Source organism: Fukomys damarensis, unplaced genomic scaffold (genome assembly GCF_012274545.1).
Source record: "Fukomys damarensis isolate Sample0158 unplaced genomic scaffold, DMR_v1.0_HiC HiC_scaffold_1, whole genome shotgun sequence".
Lineage (NCBI taxonomy): Eukaryota > Metazoa > Chordata > Mammalia > Rodentia > Bathyergidae > Fukomys > Fukomys damarensis.
In genome coordinates, this window is record NW_022900913.1 from 61,112,158 (window position 1) to 61,129,095 (window position 16,938).

At 41.1% G+C, this 16,938-nt stretch overlaps 1 protein-coding gene and 1 pseudogene across 1 annotated transcript in view; one reads left to right on the forward strand and one right to left on the reverse strand.

Moving 5' to 3' along the window:
• Arsb (arylsulfatase B) overlaps positions 1-16,938 on the reverse strand; it is a 164,611-nt gene that overhangs the window by 106,629 nt on the left and 41,044 nt on the right. The gene's annotated exons all lie outside the window — the stretch shown is intronic.
• On the forward strand, positions 8,296-11,000 carry LOC104858788 (annotated as a pseudogene).

Below are 16,938 nucleotides of genomic sequence, written 5' to 3' on the forward strand. Positions count from 1 at the left end.
TGCTCACTTGTTTGTTCAGGAACTTGTCCCAAATAGACTACCAGTTTCATCTCGCCTTCCATGGATGGTGGTTCTAATACAGCTCAGGATTAAAGCCTGTGCTCTCACACCTGGGGTCACCAGCATGTGGGCCCTTGGCTTAGTCTGGAACTAGGGCAGTGGTCACAGGGCAGCTGACATCTTAGGGACTTGGCCATGTCTCTCTGGGACTGAAGCCGAAGCACATGTGGAGCTTAGCTCACACACAGAATTGGGTCCTTCTTTTCATTCCTTTCTGCTCCTTCAGAGTCCTCCAGGGCACTCTTTCTATGGCTTCTCTGCTCAAAAGGACAGGTTTCTGTTAGAGTTTAGTCTGTCATTCTGTTGGGCACTTTTGCATAACTGAGCTTCTTTGGGAATAGGGCAGCAAAAGAAAAGAGAGAAAATAATGAGGATTCTTCCACACTGATCAGAAATGTGAGTCTTGTTTTGGGTTTCAGGCTCCCAAAGCCCCACAAGAGCAATGCAGATCCTCAGCTGGGGTTTGTTATTAGGGCAAGGTCAAAGAGAAAAGATTAAAAAAAAAGAAAAGAAAAAAATTTAAAAGTAGGAATTCCCTGCTACTTTCTTCAGCTTCTGCTTAGAAACAGGTGATTTCACCAGGTATGATGGTGCATACCTGTAATCCCACTTGAGAAGCTAAGGCAGGAGGATCATAAATTTGAGTCCAGTCTGGACAACTTAGTGAGAGCCTGTCTTAAAATAAAGAATAAAAATGTACTGGGGACACTGCTTCCCAGAATCACATCCCCTCCCAAAAAAAGAGCATCTCAGGTAGTTGCTTTCTGCTAGCCAGCATAGGAAGAAGGTTGTGCCCATGATTTTAATCAGAATGGGCCAGTGGGACTTACGACAACTGCCTTGATATTTTTAAAACTTTGTCTTAAACAAAAGAACAATGGACAATAACTCATGTCAGGTAAGAATAAAAAGAAAACAATTACTTGAAAGGACTTCTAGGTGCCCACTAATGTCAGTACTAAGGGGACAGACAACATGATACAGGTTCAACACAAGTCCTAGCTAACTAGTTATACAAGGTCTGTGGAAAGCCTGGCACATGGGGAAAACATAAGACTGGACAATCGGGCTGAACAGGATGCAGAGAAAGAAGAGAGAGAAAAACAGGGAAGACCTGGACGTCATGCAAGCCTGTGCTAGGCCCAGCTGGAGAAGACAAGCTGTGTTCCACCAGAGGCCCTGTTGGGGTACTCTTCCACAGTTGTTTTGCTGCCTTTTATATCACAATGAGTTTATTTTCCCAAAAAGAAACTAAGAGTCAGTTTCTAAGGGCACTTCATAACTCCTGACCCTCTTCTTCCCTCTCCATCTTTCAACACGGTAGACAGTCTCCAGGGCTTCGGTTCAGTGGGGATTGAAGGCCAGGCCTTGACGGAGCGAGTCATGAGATATTTCCTGGGGAGTGTTGGGTTACCACAGACAAAACTCAACAATCATCCTCAACTCAGCTAGCTGCTGGCTTTGCTTGTGTGCTTTAGCTGAATTCACACATTTGGAAGTTTGTTTTTCATATTTTATTTGGGTTTATTCCTAAAAATCATGAAGGCAGCATCTTTGTTCTAGGACGGTATCTATTTTATTTGAAAATATTTTTTGTTAAGTATTCAGAAAGGCTCTGCATGGTGAGCCCAGCCAGAATCCAACCCCAGAGCTGTGGTCACAGTGGGTGCACAGATGGCCCGCACAAGCAGCAAGGGCCAAGTCCACTGTGAATTTTCACTCACAGCTGTGTGGAAAATATCTGTGCTGGTGATGCAACATCTTTGGATTGCTAGCTTTAAATTGCAGCAGGAGAGAGAAAATTCTCAAATGTGAATATTTCAGGAGGCTGTGAACTTGGGCCCATTTTAAGCCCATCAGTTGTAATGTGTTACAAAACCAAAGCACAATTTAAAAAAAGGAAATGTTCTGTGGAAATCGGAACATCAAGTCTGGTACTGGGGTACGTGGTATAGCTACCAGCCTGACAGAGAAACTGTGTCTATTTCCCATCAGAAATTCAACTTCTGTCATAATGGCTTCATGGTGGGCTCTTGGTTTTCTTTTTTGAATTGAGAGGGAAGTTACTGCTTGGCCAACCCATCAAGGTCATGTCTGAATGGCAGCAGCAGGGACTGCATCACACTGTGTCTGTGCAGAGTTTTGTCTGGGAACTCTACCTTATGTTGCAAAAGACCTTATGTCCCCGACCCCATCCCCCACCTCCTCTTGGACTGCTGCTGGGACTGTATTTTGTCGCTTATCTAACGTAAAATAAACATAACAATCTGGAGCTAATTTAAGAGGTTTACCGTATCAGGATACAGCTGGGAAAGATTTTAGGAAAAAAGCTTGACAGGAACAATAGTGCTATGAAGTGGGGCAGGCAGAGAGCACAGGAAGGCAGTTTCAGACGGCCTGGCAGACAGCTGTCAGCCACTCCAACAACAGTCCCAGAGCCAATGGAAAGGAGCAGGCTGTGTGTGAGCAGCTGGCTGGCCAGAGCACCAACAATGAAAACAAAGAATTAGAGGGTGTTCCAAGGGAATGGCTCAGGTGTCAGGGCCACCTGTCTCCCGGGAGTCCTTTGCAGGCTCCCAACCAGCAGAGGTAAGGAGGAGACAGAACTTCATTTCTCTGCAGTGCTGGCCAAGAATTTTTTTCACATGCATACATGCATGCTGGTTTTATCCTGACTTACGAATCCACCAAGGCCCACAGAGGAACATCTGTTTTTGACATCAATTTCTTCGACTCAGCAGGCTGGTTGCATTTTTAACTCTTTGAGGCCCTCCGACTAAACCTTGAATTTCCTAGTACAATTTGTCAGAAGTGAGAGGGCTTGAGGGAGTTAAATAAAGCTCTGTACTGCCCTTGAAAGAACTTGTGAATGCTTTGTATATTAGAAAAAAAAAACAAAAAACAAAAAAACCTAGATCCAGCTCTTGACAAAGATCCAACCAATTAGGTTCACAGAATAGTCTCTTAAAGCAACACGATGTTTCATGCAAAGAACAGTGAACTAGAAGAATGGAGCTCTGTACTAAGTCAACTCTTGCTATGGGCCAAAGTTCCTAGATCAAACTTTCCTCACCTAGGATCAGATGCCCTTCACCACTTCCTCATCATTTAATTTTTTATTAATCATTTAATTTCTTCCAGAGAATACTCAACCTAGTAAAAACTTCCCTGTGACAAGAGCAACCTTTGAGTCTATTGTGAAACAATTCCATCTGTTTGAGAAAAACTTAAAAAAAATATAATTTGTGCCTATGTCCTGAAGCAAGAAGAATACCATCTGGAAGGTCCAATAAAATAAATGAAGAAGTAGAAGAGAAATCAAGGTTTTAGCAATTACTGTTCCATCTATTTTATACTGTATGTCAACAGATCATTGAAATAGCATTGGTTATCAAAGTTTCCACAATAACAGAATCCAAGACTAAAAATTCAGTGTACAAATAGAGATATAGATAGGTCTTCTAAGTGTAGAAAAGAATGTGAAAATTTCTAAAGGGCATAAAGAGAGAAAGGCTGGGAAATATCTCCTTTAGAAATGCAACATTCCTCCTATTTCCAGACCCAGTAAGTTCAAACAATTACTTCAAAAATATCAGAGCAAAAATATCAGAGCCCAACAGTGAAAATATGAAGTCTTTCTAGGACAGCTCAAGAACAGTAGCATGTGGTATAGTCACCTAGCAGGCTGATGAAAGGTCAGATGGTTGGGTCCTGACTTCAGAGTTTCTGATCTGCAGTGGAGTCCAAGGATTAGCCTTTCCACAAGCTCCCAGGGATGGCAATATTGCTTCTCCTGGAACCATACTTTGAGAACCATTGCTCCAGAGAGAGATGCAATGACTAAGATAATGAAGTCAGCCTCTTTTGTCTGTATCTTTTTTTGTTATTCCTCTGACATGTTGGTCAAGTGTGGTTGAAAAGAGTGGAAACAATGGGCACAGAATCAATGCAGAACAGTCATAGAGTGAGAAAATGGCTAGATTTTAACTTCGGCAAGGATTAAATTATAAAAGTAGTTAATTTTCTAAAGGGGAAAACTGTTCTGAATTCAAGATGAAAAGATGTGGTGGGGGGACGATGTTACAGGGATAAGTCCCTGAGTCTAGATTCTATGCCAATGGCTTGCTCTCATCCTAGTTACACTATGGAATTGCTTGGGCAATCCGAATCTTGAGGGAGGTCTTCCATATGATCTGGAAGTGTACAGATGACTGTGATCCTGCCTGCAGAGGGTATATCCTGCAGAAAAGAGGAAGCACTGAACCACAGAGAGATAGTTTTGAGGGTTAGCGATCTGAAGTCACACAACTGAACCACAAAATCTCAAAAGGTACCTAAGAGATTAATTTGAGTATAATAAAGCCAAGAAAGATTAAGTGGCAGGGGAGAAGCCACAAAGTTGTTAGAAGCAAAGCCGCAATCAAACTGCTTCTTCTGAAACCCACCCAAATCTTTACCATCATATCTGACTACAATTGCAATAATATTAAAAATAAGGTACTGGTGGGAGGGTCTAAAATAGAGACTTCAGCGCAAAACAGTAAGACCAATCATCATATTGGAGACTTCACTGACTTCATTCATTCAAAGTATCCATTTTAAGAAACTGAAGCATCAATTTAGGTTTTCATCAATTCCAAAACCACATCTGAATTGTCACCGGCCTTCACCACCCACAACACAAATGCTCCCTCAGGCCGCTCAGCCCATCACTGTGTTACATGAAGGCTGTGGGAATTTCAAGGAAAAGGAAAAGAGGAGACAGACTGCACAGTGATGTCTGGCAGCCTTACCGGCACACAGCCTGGTTCCCTCCAGCGGGCTGTTTCTGATGCTCTGTGCACGACACACCACACTGCACAGAGAGCTTTTCCAGGAGGACAGGGAGGTCATGGAGCAGTCTGCTGAGGCCCAAACTTGTCTGTGACTCAGCCTACTCTGAGACTCAAAGCAAATTAAAATGACAGTTTAAAAGCTGAATCTTCCACCTGGTTCTCATCACTGTTTTTGGCTAGCAGGAAGAGGACCTGTCAGTTTTATCTATAGGAGGTAAAAAGGGACAGCGAATTTTAGAGAAAAGCAAATAAAAATATTTGCCAAAATGATTTCAGGTTCACCAACACAGCTCATAGCATCACGAAGCACAGTAAGGAGCCAAATCATTGCACTGGGGACATTTCACACAACCAATGACAATATCACACACTGGACAAGATGGGACATTCTGAGCTTATCATCATAGGGTTCAGTGGTCATTGAGGAGAGACTCCACTGTGCCATGAAGGCACCTACATTTTATAAGTAACTTTTCATCTTCGGATCAACTTACAATATCATTGTCCAATTGTTTCTTGACAAATAACTAGGTCGTCTCGAAGTGTAGCTCAGTAGTACAGCACTTACTTACAATGCATGAAGCTCTTGGTTCAAGCCCCAGTACCACACACATGCAAAAACCAAAGTAATCAGAAATTATTTTTAAAATAGCTTTGCTGAAAGAATCATCATTAGGAAGAAGAACTAACATATCATTTTGATCACTGAAAAGCTCGAAGCTAGAGGACTGGACTCTGACCCAGCAGGACCCTCACAGAACGTTTCTAGTCAGCCCAGAGCAATGCTGCCTTTAACAGTTCTTTCCCTACCAGCCAATGACTATAAGAAGAGCTAGGATTTAAAATACAGCATTAATTAACATTGAGTTTCTTAAGTAGGATGAGCCACAAACAAATGCAGCAGTTTGGGTGAACTTTTCTTATCCTGTTGCATGATAGAACCTACTTAATCTCATTTGATTCTCAAGTTTCTCGTACCATGATCAAACTCAAATGTAAAGCCCCTCTCAATTTATATGACAAACATTCATTAGGGCCCATTGACTCATATTTCAGTGTGGGTGCTGTGTTGCATATGTGTGTTGGAGCCAAATTCCACAGACCTGCACCTCTGACACAACTGTTCTCTGCCATTATGTGTCTTTATGTCAAAGAATCAAATTAGGATGCCCAAGATTTCAGCAAAGAACAAAAGTTCTCTTTGCCAGCTGCAATCACACAAATCATAGTTTCTTAAAATGACTGCTATTATTAAAACTTTTTTTTTGCAGTGTTAGGGACTGAACCCCACCACTCAGCCCAAAATGCTATTTTTTGTTTGTTGGTTTGGTTTTTCTTTTGGTACTGGGGATTGAACTTGGGACCTTGTGCTTGCAAGGCAGGCAGTGGAACCACTGAGCTAACTCCCCAGCTCAAAATGCATGTTTTGTAAAGAACTTTTAATGTCAGGAAACTTTTCACCACCAAAGCTTAAGTTTTTACTTTAAGAGTAAGATATACATAATTTATATTTTCTCTTTATACCTTTCAGTGAATTAACTTTCTACCATGACCATGTATTTTCAAATCAAAATATTTATTAAAGTCATTTTTAAATAAAATTAATGAAGGATTTCTTTCAAAAGTTGACAAGTGGGGCCAGGGATTTAGCTCAGTGGTTTCAGTGCCTGTTTTGCAAGCGCAAGAACCCAAGTTCAATCCTGAGTACAAAAAAAACAAACGAACTTGTACTTCTCAAAAGTTGACAAGTGTGGTTTATTGTATAATAAATTCTAACAGAGTAATCCAAAGATCAGAAAGTATTAAGTGTTAATTTACAAAGAAGGAAGAAATTACTGAGTACCTTTCTTAAGAAAAGTATCAGCACTATGCTGTAACAAACTGAGCTAAAGAGAATACTACTCTACCATAAAGAAGGATTAAACTTGAGGCATTTTTAGGTAAATGGATGCTCTATAAGACCATAATTTTAAGTAAAATAAATCAGGCACACAAGTTTAAATATTACATTGCTCCAGTTGTGTGGAAAACCCAAAATGTGAACAAAGAGCAAAATTGGGGACAGGTATAGTACTAGGAAGTAGGAAGAGCTTGTTCAAACGGGAAGGGAAACAAGAGATGGGAGGAGGGAAGGAGGGAAAGGAAAAGGGATTTAAAGAAAAAAAGTGAAAGAAAAAGATAGAAATAGAGCTTTTGTAAATGGGAGGGGGAGAAAAGAGAGGAAGGGGACAAAAAAAAAAAGAATTAGAATGTGTTATATACATCTACATATCCCCATGATAATGTAATCAATATATACTGCAAACATACTGATAAAAATAAAATATTAAAAAAGAAAAAATCTATTCCAGGGCCATATCATTAAACAGTATAAAATGCAATGGGCCCTCTATGTCCCCCACTGATCCCCCTCTGGGCCACTCCATGCTGGAAGAATGGCTCAAGTCTTGGGATGCATCAACCCACACACACCTGGAGTCATGTGCTCACACCAAAGAGGCCTCATCATTCATTACATTTCATGAAAGTCTTTGTGTGGCTGTTAAAATGTCCTATTAGCGCTCTAGTAATTTGCAAAGCAATAGATTGCTTTCTTCAGTTGTTCGGTTCTCTCCTGTTCTTTCTTGTTTATTTTTGCCTACCTGAGTCTTAGTTCACTTCTGACAGAAACTTCTTTTGTCAAATAAATCTGATCTTCACCATCAATGTGTTATCAGTTTGGTTTCCGGTTCTCATTCATTTCTTGGATAACTTCTTGAGTTATCTAATGACCACCTAACTACCTCTGCAGCTTTAGGCAATGAAAATTGACTATCTAGTTGACATTTCTAAACCCCTGAAGTTTTGTTTTGTCTTGTTGGTCTCATCAGTCATGGAATTAAGGATTTTTCTGAATTATACTGATGCCACTGTAACTAGAAGGAAACCAGTGATTTTTTAGGAAAAGACCTTCACACTGAAGACCATAATTATTAAAACATTTTGCCCAAGCCAATATGAAGCTATCTCTATACATTAAGATGTCCTAAAGGCAATGATCAGATCACAAAGATTGCATTATCTTGGGCAATGGAGAGACAGAGGAGATAGAAGATGCAAATGTGGTTGATCCTCAAGTTACTCCTGAGATATAAATGGCCTGACATACGAACAACTTGGATTACGACCAGAATTTTAGTTTCAACTTATGAATAGTCTTGATGTACAACTTGAATGCCAGCCACTTGTGCTTCTAGATGGTCTCAGATACAGATTTAACCCTTAAAAGAGTTCTGGAAGGAACATTACAACACCCTTGCCTATGTGGGATTAATTGAGAAATCCTGGGCCAGTGTCTCTCTAAAGACACTGAGATCTGTCTATACACAGGAGAGAGATTTTGAAGGCTGTACATAGGAACATGAGCCTTCAGTTGATCAACTTGCGTTATAACCAGCCTTCTCGAAAGAATCGAGTTCGTAAGTCAAGGGTCTACTGTACAAAGATAAAATGGAATCTGACACCAATCTGATCTAAGTGGATGTGTACCTGCTTACTTCAGCCCTCATGTTTTCTTAGTTTGTAAATTCACTGACACTCTGAAATAAGCATTTATTACAAGTCTCCTGGAAGGTATACGACTTACTATAAAATTACTGAAGTCCAGGATGAGGATGAATATATCAAGTGGTAAACAGGTATGGCTTCCATAAAGGCCAGAAATACCCCAAACACCTATACTTCCTATGTGAGCGAGAGACAATCACACACTGTGCCACAGATTGTGGGCTCCCAGCAGGAGCTCAATGATGACTTCCCATCACACTCCAAGGCAGTAGCCTGACTGTAAGCAAAAGACAAAGATAGATGCCCAGAGATTCCCCCATCTTGGTTCACATCAGACCAAAGAAGACTGGGCTTAGTACATGGACAAACTTTCCTTGGCTTAAAGCCAAGAGTAGACTGAATGGCCTTTCTGGGTTAATACCATATTACACTAAACTGGCCCATCTTCTGGGAATATGCAGGTAATGACCCAAAAATTCTTCCCCAAGATTGCCTGTTTCTTTTCTATCCCTAAAGTCATCTTTCTTTCTTTCACTGACAGAAAAACAAAAGAAGAGAGCTAAAATATCAGTGCATTCTGCAGATATAATGTTACTTTAAGGCCAAGTTTTCTTCTTGAGATTTCTCATTTTCCTATAAAGTTGTATCATTTACCATGTCCTAAAGGCTATATAAATGTCCAAGGAAATCAGAGCAGAACAAAGAACCTAGTAACTGGTATTATTCCTTCATAAGGGGTATTTCTGGCCTGTTCTCTACCAGTGATTATATAAATACATAATCGTGACATATATTTTAATGTTAAGCATTCTGCTATCTTCCCACAAGGCCATTGGTCCAAGCATAGGAATCAAGGCAGACAGGGTCCCTGCTCCCAAGGACCTTAACTCTTGCAAGAGAAACAAGTGATAAATGAGAGACAAGTGATAAATAAGGAAGCAAAGAATAAAGAGTAGACAGAATGTCACTGTGAAAGTGTAACAAAGACAGTCAAACAGGTTAGGCAACGGGGGACAGAAGCTTCAGATGAGGACAATTTCCATCTAAGACCTACAATGACCAGGTCAGCCCTGGGAGAAGGTCAAGACTGGGACAGTTCCAGACAGAGGGAATTCAAATTAAAAAGCCCTCTCTAAACTGAATGTGGTAGCACATTCCTGTAATTCCAGAAGTTAGGGGGCTGAGACTGGATGATTATTGGGAGTGCAAAGCCAGCCTGGGTGAGATCAAGCCTGAATTGCAGAGCAAAAAATTAGCCCTCTCTTCTAATACAATATTAGGTAGTGGGATATACTGCATCAATGTGTCTTTCAAATTGAAAACTATAATAACTGTATTTCTGATAGTTTTCATGTGGTCAGGAAAAACTTATTGTAAGCTAGATGGTGCCTGGCAGGAAAGCACAAAGAAACTCTGAATCACATCTGGTAATTACCATCAGCTCTCTTCCGTTATAGGTGCCACCCACCTACCTAGTTTTATTGGAATTTATAGAATAGTTTACACGTCCATTTGAAATATTCTTTGAGCTATGTTTGAAGGTGGCAAATTAAAGCGAGAGAAAAATGGATGCTCTTCAATCCAATTTGACCCAAATTAGTTATAAGAAATAAGGAAACAAGCTAAAAGAAAGACACAACTCAAACTGCCCTGTACTTTCTTATGTTGCCCTATCAGCAGCATGAGTCGCTTTTTACCCCTAAATACAATTAATTCATAATTTTAACTCCAAGTGTGACTCAGGTAAAGAGAATACATTTATTAGGAAACCGACTTGTTTCTCTTAGGAATGGTATTTTCTATACCATTTAACAACTAAATGTTCTACATGCAACACCTCGCACATTTATACACCAGGGATTTCTGACATGTGGTATGATTAGATATCAAAACCACTGTTCCTCCTGGGCATGGTAATCCCAGAACTCTAGGAGGCAGGTTCCAGCACAACCTGAGCAATTTAGCAACTTAGGGAGACCATATCTTAAAATTAATTAAAAATGGCTCAAGGGCCAGTGGTTTAGCTCAGTGGTTCCGCCACCTGTCTCGCAAGGGAAAGCACCCAAGTTCTAACCCCAGTACCAAAAAAAATGGCTGAGAATGTAACTTGCTGTGAAGGCCCTGAGATTACTCCCCAGTCCTAGGAAGATGAAGGAAAAAAAAAAAAACTACCCTTCCTCGGCCACCACTCTCACCTCTTTCTGTCACTCATGGTGCTGCTTGTGTGCTGGTTCCGTGTGGACCTGGTACCGCTTTTGTGAAGCAGCAGGTAAGAAGACTCAGGCACTCGCTAAGGCCGATAAAAAGCCCAAGGAAGGGGTTAAGACTAAGAACAACGATCATATTAATCTGAAGGTGGCAGGGCAGGATGTTCTGTGGTGCAGTTTAAGATTAAGGGGCATACGCCACCTAGTAAACTAATGAGAAAGCCTATTGTGAAGGACAGGGTTTGTCAATGAAGCAGATCAGATTCCAATCAATGAAACAGACACATCTGCGAAGTTGGAGGAAGAAGGTACAACTGATGTATTCCAGAAGCAGACAGCAGATGTCTACTGAAAAGGGGACTTGCAACAACTCTACACCAGAACTCTGTTCTTACAGACCAAGAATACATTCTCAATTAGAAAACTGCAATTTGGTTCCACCACTTCCCGACTATTACAGTATAATTTTCTCTGTTCTTTCATTTACTCCTTCCCCATTCCTTTATTACATGAGCATATTGTATTTTTTTAACTAAATGGTCAACCATGTTTTTGACATAAAACGGGATGGGGAGATACTGGTTCTGTGAAAATAATCCCCCCTTCTGCATTAGTGGCATGCTCATCAGCTCTTATCTTTATATTCCAGTAAGTTATTTCACTCTCACTGTTTTAACAGAAAACATAAAAATCCTTGCATATCTTGTTTGATTGGGGAATTTTAATGTTTATCATTTATCATTGTAAAACCAAGGACAATTTTATAACTTCTTTTGTATGTAGCGGTTACATGTAAGGCAATCTGTCTTTGTGTAGGAGTAAATTACTCTTTAAAAGATAAATAATCCTAGATAGTTTTCCCTTTAAGTCAGGAGCCTGGTTGTTTAAATAAACTTTTTTGTTTAAAATAAAAAACAAAAACAAAAGACTACCATTCCTAACATGTACTTTTGTTAGATATAGTCAAAAGCTTCAGGAAGTAAATCATCCATTTCTATGAAGTTTTTTATGGTGTAATTTTACTTCATGGAAATGTCTGGAGGCTGCTTCCATTCACCTGGTTGAAGAATACACCTAATTTAATTTTAGGGCCTCTCATACACCTTAAAAATAAACTCCTCATTTCAGAATAGTTTTACACGTAGGAAAAGTTGCAAAGACAATATAGAGATCATCCATATATCCCACACCTTTTTTTTTCCTATTGTTAACATCTTACAATAATTAGTCCCATCTATCTTTTAAATGTCAAAAGTCTCAATTTTATGAGCGCACATACACAAACACATGTAAGCACACATACACGCATATATGAAGAGCTTTCAACTGTCATGGTATTTCTTGTATGGTTTAATACGAAATTACAAACTTTCAAGGATCGTTCCTTCTTTCTTTTTCAGTACTGGAGTTTGAAACCAGGGCTTATTACTGCAAGACAAGTGTTGTACCACTAAGCTATACCCTAGCCTCTTTATTTTGAGACAGTATCTCACTAAATGTCCCAGGCTGGCCTCAAAATTTCAAACCTCCTGCTTCAGCCTCCCAAGTAGCTGGGATTACACATGTGCATCACCATGCCCTACAAGGCATTTTCTTAATGTCAAATTTTCAAAAAAGTTACTGTACAGCAGTGATTTATTAAGTAATTCTTATCCAGACATTTTTAGACTCAAAGCAATTTTTAATCAAAAGGTTGTGACCAAATAATTATCTAATTAGCAAAAAACATTTTTCTCAGTTCAAAAAGTAATTAAAAATTATAACTATGAGGGGACTAATTGGGATTTCACAGAGGTGTGAAGTGCCTAAGTACTTTTTCTGTTTGTTTCCCTCCTCTGCTGATGAAGGTTACCTTAATTAATCCTTTCTCTTCTGCTTGACACTAACATAAAATGCTGCCGCTCCACAGAGGGAAAGAGCAGAGTCAAGTAAGCTTTGGGATTTTCTGTGTGACACTTCCTAGAGACAGGCACTACTTCAATACAGGAAGCTAACATCTTGGTCCCTTTTCTCTTTGCTGGGACATAATACTCCACATCAGAAACCTAAAGGAGGAGAGTTTTGTTTTTTGTTTTCTTTAATTAGCTCCCTTTCAAGCCCTGGCTTGGAGAGCTGGCTCTCAGGCAGGATAGCACGGCAGAGGGGTACGGTGGAGGAGAGCTGTTCATGGCATGAAGAACAGTAGCAGAGACTAAAGGGAAGCCTGGGAAGAAGATGCGCCTTCCAGGTCATGTTCCCAGAGACCCATCTCTTCTGATCAGGCCACAGCCTAACAGCACATTTAGCTATAGATTTCCATAATCCAATACTCTCTCAAAAGCCTGCTTATGACTACATGAGGCTTTGTGGGGAGTATCTAGATATAAACCATTATAGCTAGGAACCCCACTGTCCAGTCTAGCTGAAAGAGGAGGGGTGAAGCTGGGAAGATGGAGCTCACTGTCGTCAAGGGAAGCCTGCTGCATTTCTATATAGGAGTCAGTGTTGCTCTCATGTGCCAGTGAGCCTGGGAGAGCCAACACTGGAGAGCAGTCACACAGGGCACACTGTGGGGATCACACAGTCCTTATTCTATCAGATGTTTGCTCACCACAGTGTCAGCGCATTTGCAATGTCCTGGCGGCTCCTGGATATGGAGAAACTGGCACTGCCAGCAGCCAGTCAGGACCAGGCTCCCAGCAGTATTCATGTCTAGTCCAAGTGCCTAACGCATTGGGCCCAGCTGGATTTGCTTCTGGCCGCTTAGCCTGGAGCTTTGCAGAAGAAACACCAAGACAGCATTCATTGCATAGCTGAAGAAATGAAAACTTCACTTACCTCCAAAAGAATCACAGTCTTTGAGTTACTGCATACGCAGTTGTTGGAGCCTAGAAAACAAGGCTTTCAAACCAAGCAACTACCAAGCATTCAGAGCATGAGCTGGTTCCCATTGCTGTTGAGCTCACAGACTCCTGCTGAACAAGCCACTGCCTACATAGCATGAACACATTTTCCAAGGGGAAGCACCAGCTCTTCATGTCCCCACTCTCCAAAGGCCAGGAATGGCCTCTTACAAATAAATTCTGCAAATGCTAACAATCATGTTCTCTGGGAAAAGTACTCAGGCAGCAGGAGGGCAGCCACAGGGAGATGAGATTTTTTCACTTAAATGCCTGTCATTTTAAAATGTAATTTATGCATCATCAGTTAAAAATAAATGATTTAAAAGTGGAGAAGTCATTTATCTGAAAAAAGATTACTCTGATGTCATCTGAGGAAAATCTCAAGCAGGAGGTAGGATGAAGTGAGGGTGGAAAGGTTCCCTGGGAACTTCAGTTGTGAGGGTCCACTACCCTGTGTGGTGAGGCTGGGAAAGCAGCAGGAAGGGGAACACCCCATGGCACCTGTACCCTCAGAGCTCTGTGCAGGTGAGACTGACGCCTGCAACCCTTGCTCTGGCTTTCATGGACACTGAACACTGCTGCGTCTCCTCTACAACCTCTTGCTCCTGGATACACTTCCTAACTCTTCCCAACCTTGTCTTTCATCACCACCACCCCCAGACTGCAAGGTGCTGTCATCAAAGCATCACTGACTAAGCTACTCTACCACAGGGTTTATAGACCACTAGAAGCCTACACTTTCTCCAGTGCCACTCCTGTCACCATCTGGTTATCTCAGTATCAGTACAGAAATCCTCTCCAGGCACCTGGACCCTCAATGGTCTGATCTTTGCTCCTTTGATGATCTTATTTCCTACACTGCTTTAGCAATCCACTTACATATATTGAGGTCATACATATGTTCAGAGCCTTCCCAATCTCAATTTTAAGCCTTGTGCTCTTGAATGGCCACCAGCCGCATTCTGACCTCACATCTTGAAGAAATGAGCCTCCCAGATGGGAGCTACTGAGCACTTCAAATGGGGCTAGTCTGAACCGAAAGGTACTGTAAGTATGAAACACATATCAGGAAGCACTTTTTAAGACTACAAAAGAGGCTGTGGGTATAGCTCAGGGGTAGAGCGCTTATTTAGAATGCACAATGCCCTGAGTTCCCCAGAAAAGAAGGAAAAAAAGAATTACACAATATTTCACCAGTAACTTCTAATATGGATTACAAGTTGAAATGATACTTTGGACAAACTGAGTGGCCAACAAAATATACAGTGGTACCTCAGTTTATAAACTTAATTTGTTTTATGATTTTGGGGGAGATGGTTGTGGTCATGTTTGTCAACCAATGCAGAATGTGATAGAAGCAAAATTTTGCCATTTTGTGAAGTGAACTGTTTGCAAACAGAAACATTCATGAACCAAGGTACTACTGTATTACTAAAATTAATTTGCTTCTTTGTAGCTTTTTAAAATGTGGTCATGTAAAATTCCATCTGTGGCTCACATTTGTCAGATGCGTTACATTTCTATTGGACAGCTATGGTCTGGAACTTCACTTAAATTACTCTTTAACAACCTCCAGGAATATAATTGTTCATTCACATCCCCTTTTTCCATACCTTGATAACCTTCCGCCAATTCATGATCTCCGTCCCTGGCCAACTCACATCCCATGGTCCACTGTTAAAGTCACTTCTAAGGTTTCTCTGTGCCCCTCAGTTTTCATTATGCTCACCTGCGCAAACTCAACCTTACTAAATTCATGTTTCCATGGCCTTTTGGGTATTCAGAAAATAAGTATCAGCCATGTTTTCCTGCCAAATTTTGTCATCAGTAGTTCCCCTCCTATTGGCAGCCAGCACCTGATCATAAGACAGAAGAACTGACACTTAGAGGAAAGATCATTGGCTTAAATATCTCAATGTAGATCTGCCTCCAGCTAGCTGTGTGACTTTGGAAAGTAGCTTAACCTCTTCATGGCCCTACTTCTTTATTTATAATTCAAGGTGTTTAACTTTTCAAGCTCTACATACTAGGCAACAGTGAGACGATGGAGGTCAGTATGAACAAAGTCTTATGAGTGAATGATTCTGACACTGTTTTTGCTTCAGCCAAAAGCAGAAGTTTGCATGCAGGCAATGTATTCTGGAAATAATCCCAGGGTACAGTGGCTGGGGAAACCCCACCAGGGGACAAGGACAAAGCAACATATGGATGTGTGATCAAGTCGGTTGGCCACTGCCACAGGTAGCTCAGGCTCAGTATCACTGGGACCCTTGGAGAATCCTGATGAAATTCATCTCGAAACTGTCACTCTGGAGAACACAGGAGAAACTTTACTCCCTGGTCCCTAGTGAGTTAGAGGGCCTCCTAGCACATCTGGTTATGCCTGTGTGAGTCTCTCAGTATCAGAAAGCATGTGGCTCAGGGTAAGGCACTAGTTGCCCCTTTGAGAAGCTGACCAAAGCCTGTTCTGACCTGGTCACCACAGCAGGAGAGAGAGCAAGATGGGAGCTCTGAAGAACCTGCAATAGTGAAAGGTGGCTATAAAAGACATTGTCTTGATGAGCGTGACTTGTAAATGAAAGCCTTGAGCAAGTGGCAGCAAGTGTGGCCTTGGCTTTGAACTATGCATCACAGTTTCTTAAGCCTAACTCTTTACCTGAAAAGTGGAGAAGAGCACACCTACCTCACATTCTGGGAAAGGCTTAAAACCAGAATGCTACTGTAGAATTAGTTCAAGAGTTTCAGTAATTTTAAAGACAGTAATTAGTCTTTGGGTTATCAGTTCCTTCGCCCAACTACTGAGACCTTCAATGGTACAGGTTCTACTCTGTTCGGGTGCTGGGTATCAACAGTTCCACAGTGAAGACCACAGCTTTCCAGAACAGTTACCTCCATACCCATCTCTCCCTCCTTCAGCTCCCCTTCCTGCTCCTGTCAGCAGTGTGATAAGGAGCCTGAATGCTTTCCAGTTCCCTAGAGCAAGGTCTCAAGGCTGCCTCTTCCTTAAAAACCACCTCCTCCAGGGGTGCTAGGGTCTGTCCATGGGCACAGCAGGATACCCGGGACCTTTGGAATGTAAACACAGATGGGGTGCAGTATTTGTGCTACAACACTCTGCCCTGAGATTTTGTTTGCCGTGTTCTCACCAACCAAGAAAAAGCAGCAAAAGTTCAGAAAGTTATATTAATAATAATAATTATTATGAAATTCCCACTTATGCCAGGCTTAGTATCAGAGGCTTTATATGAAGTCTTCTATTTGATTCTCATAATAGTCTTGCAATTAAGTTTTGTCCCCAGTTTCCAAATAAGAAAACTAACTTTCAAAAAAGTAATGTACCCACAGTCATCAGCTAGGATGTGATAGAATGAGGACCTGAGGCCACATCTGTCTGATGCAGAGTCCCTA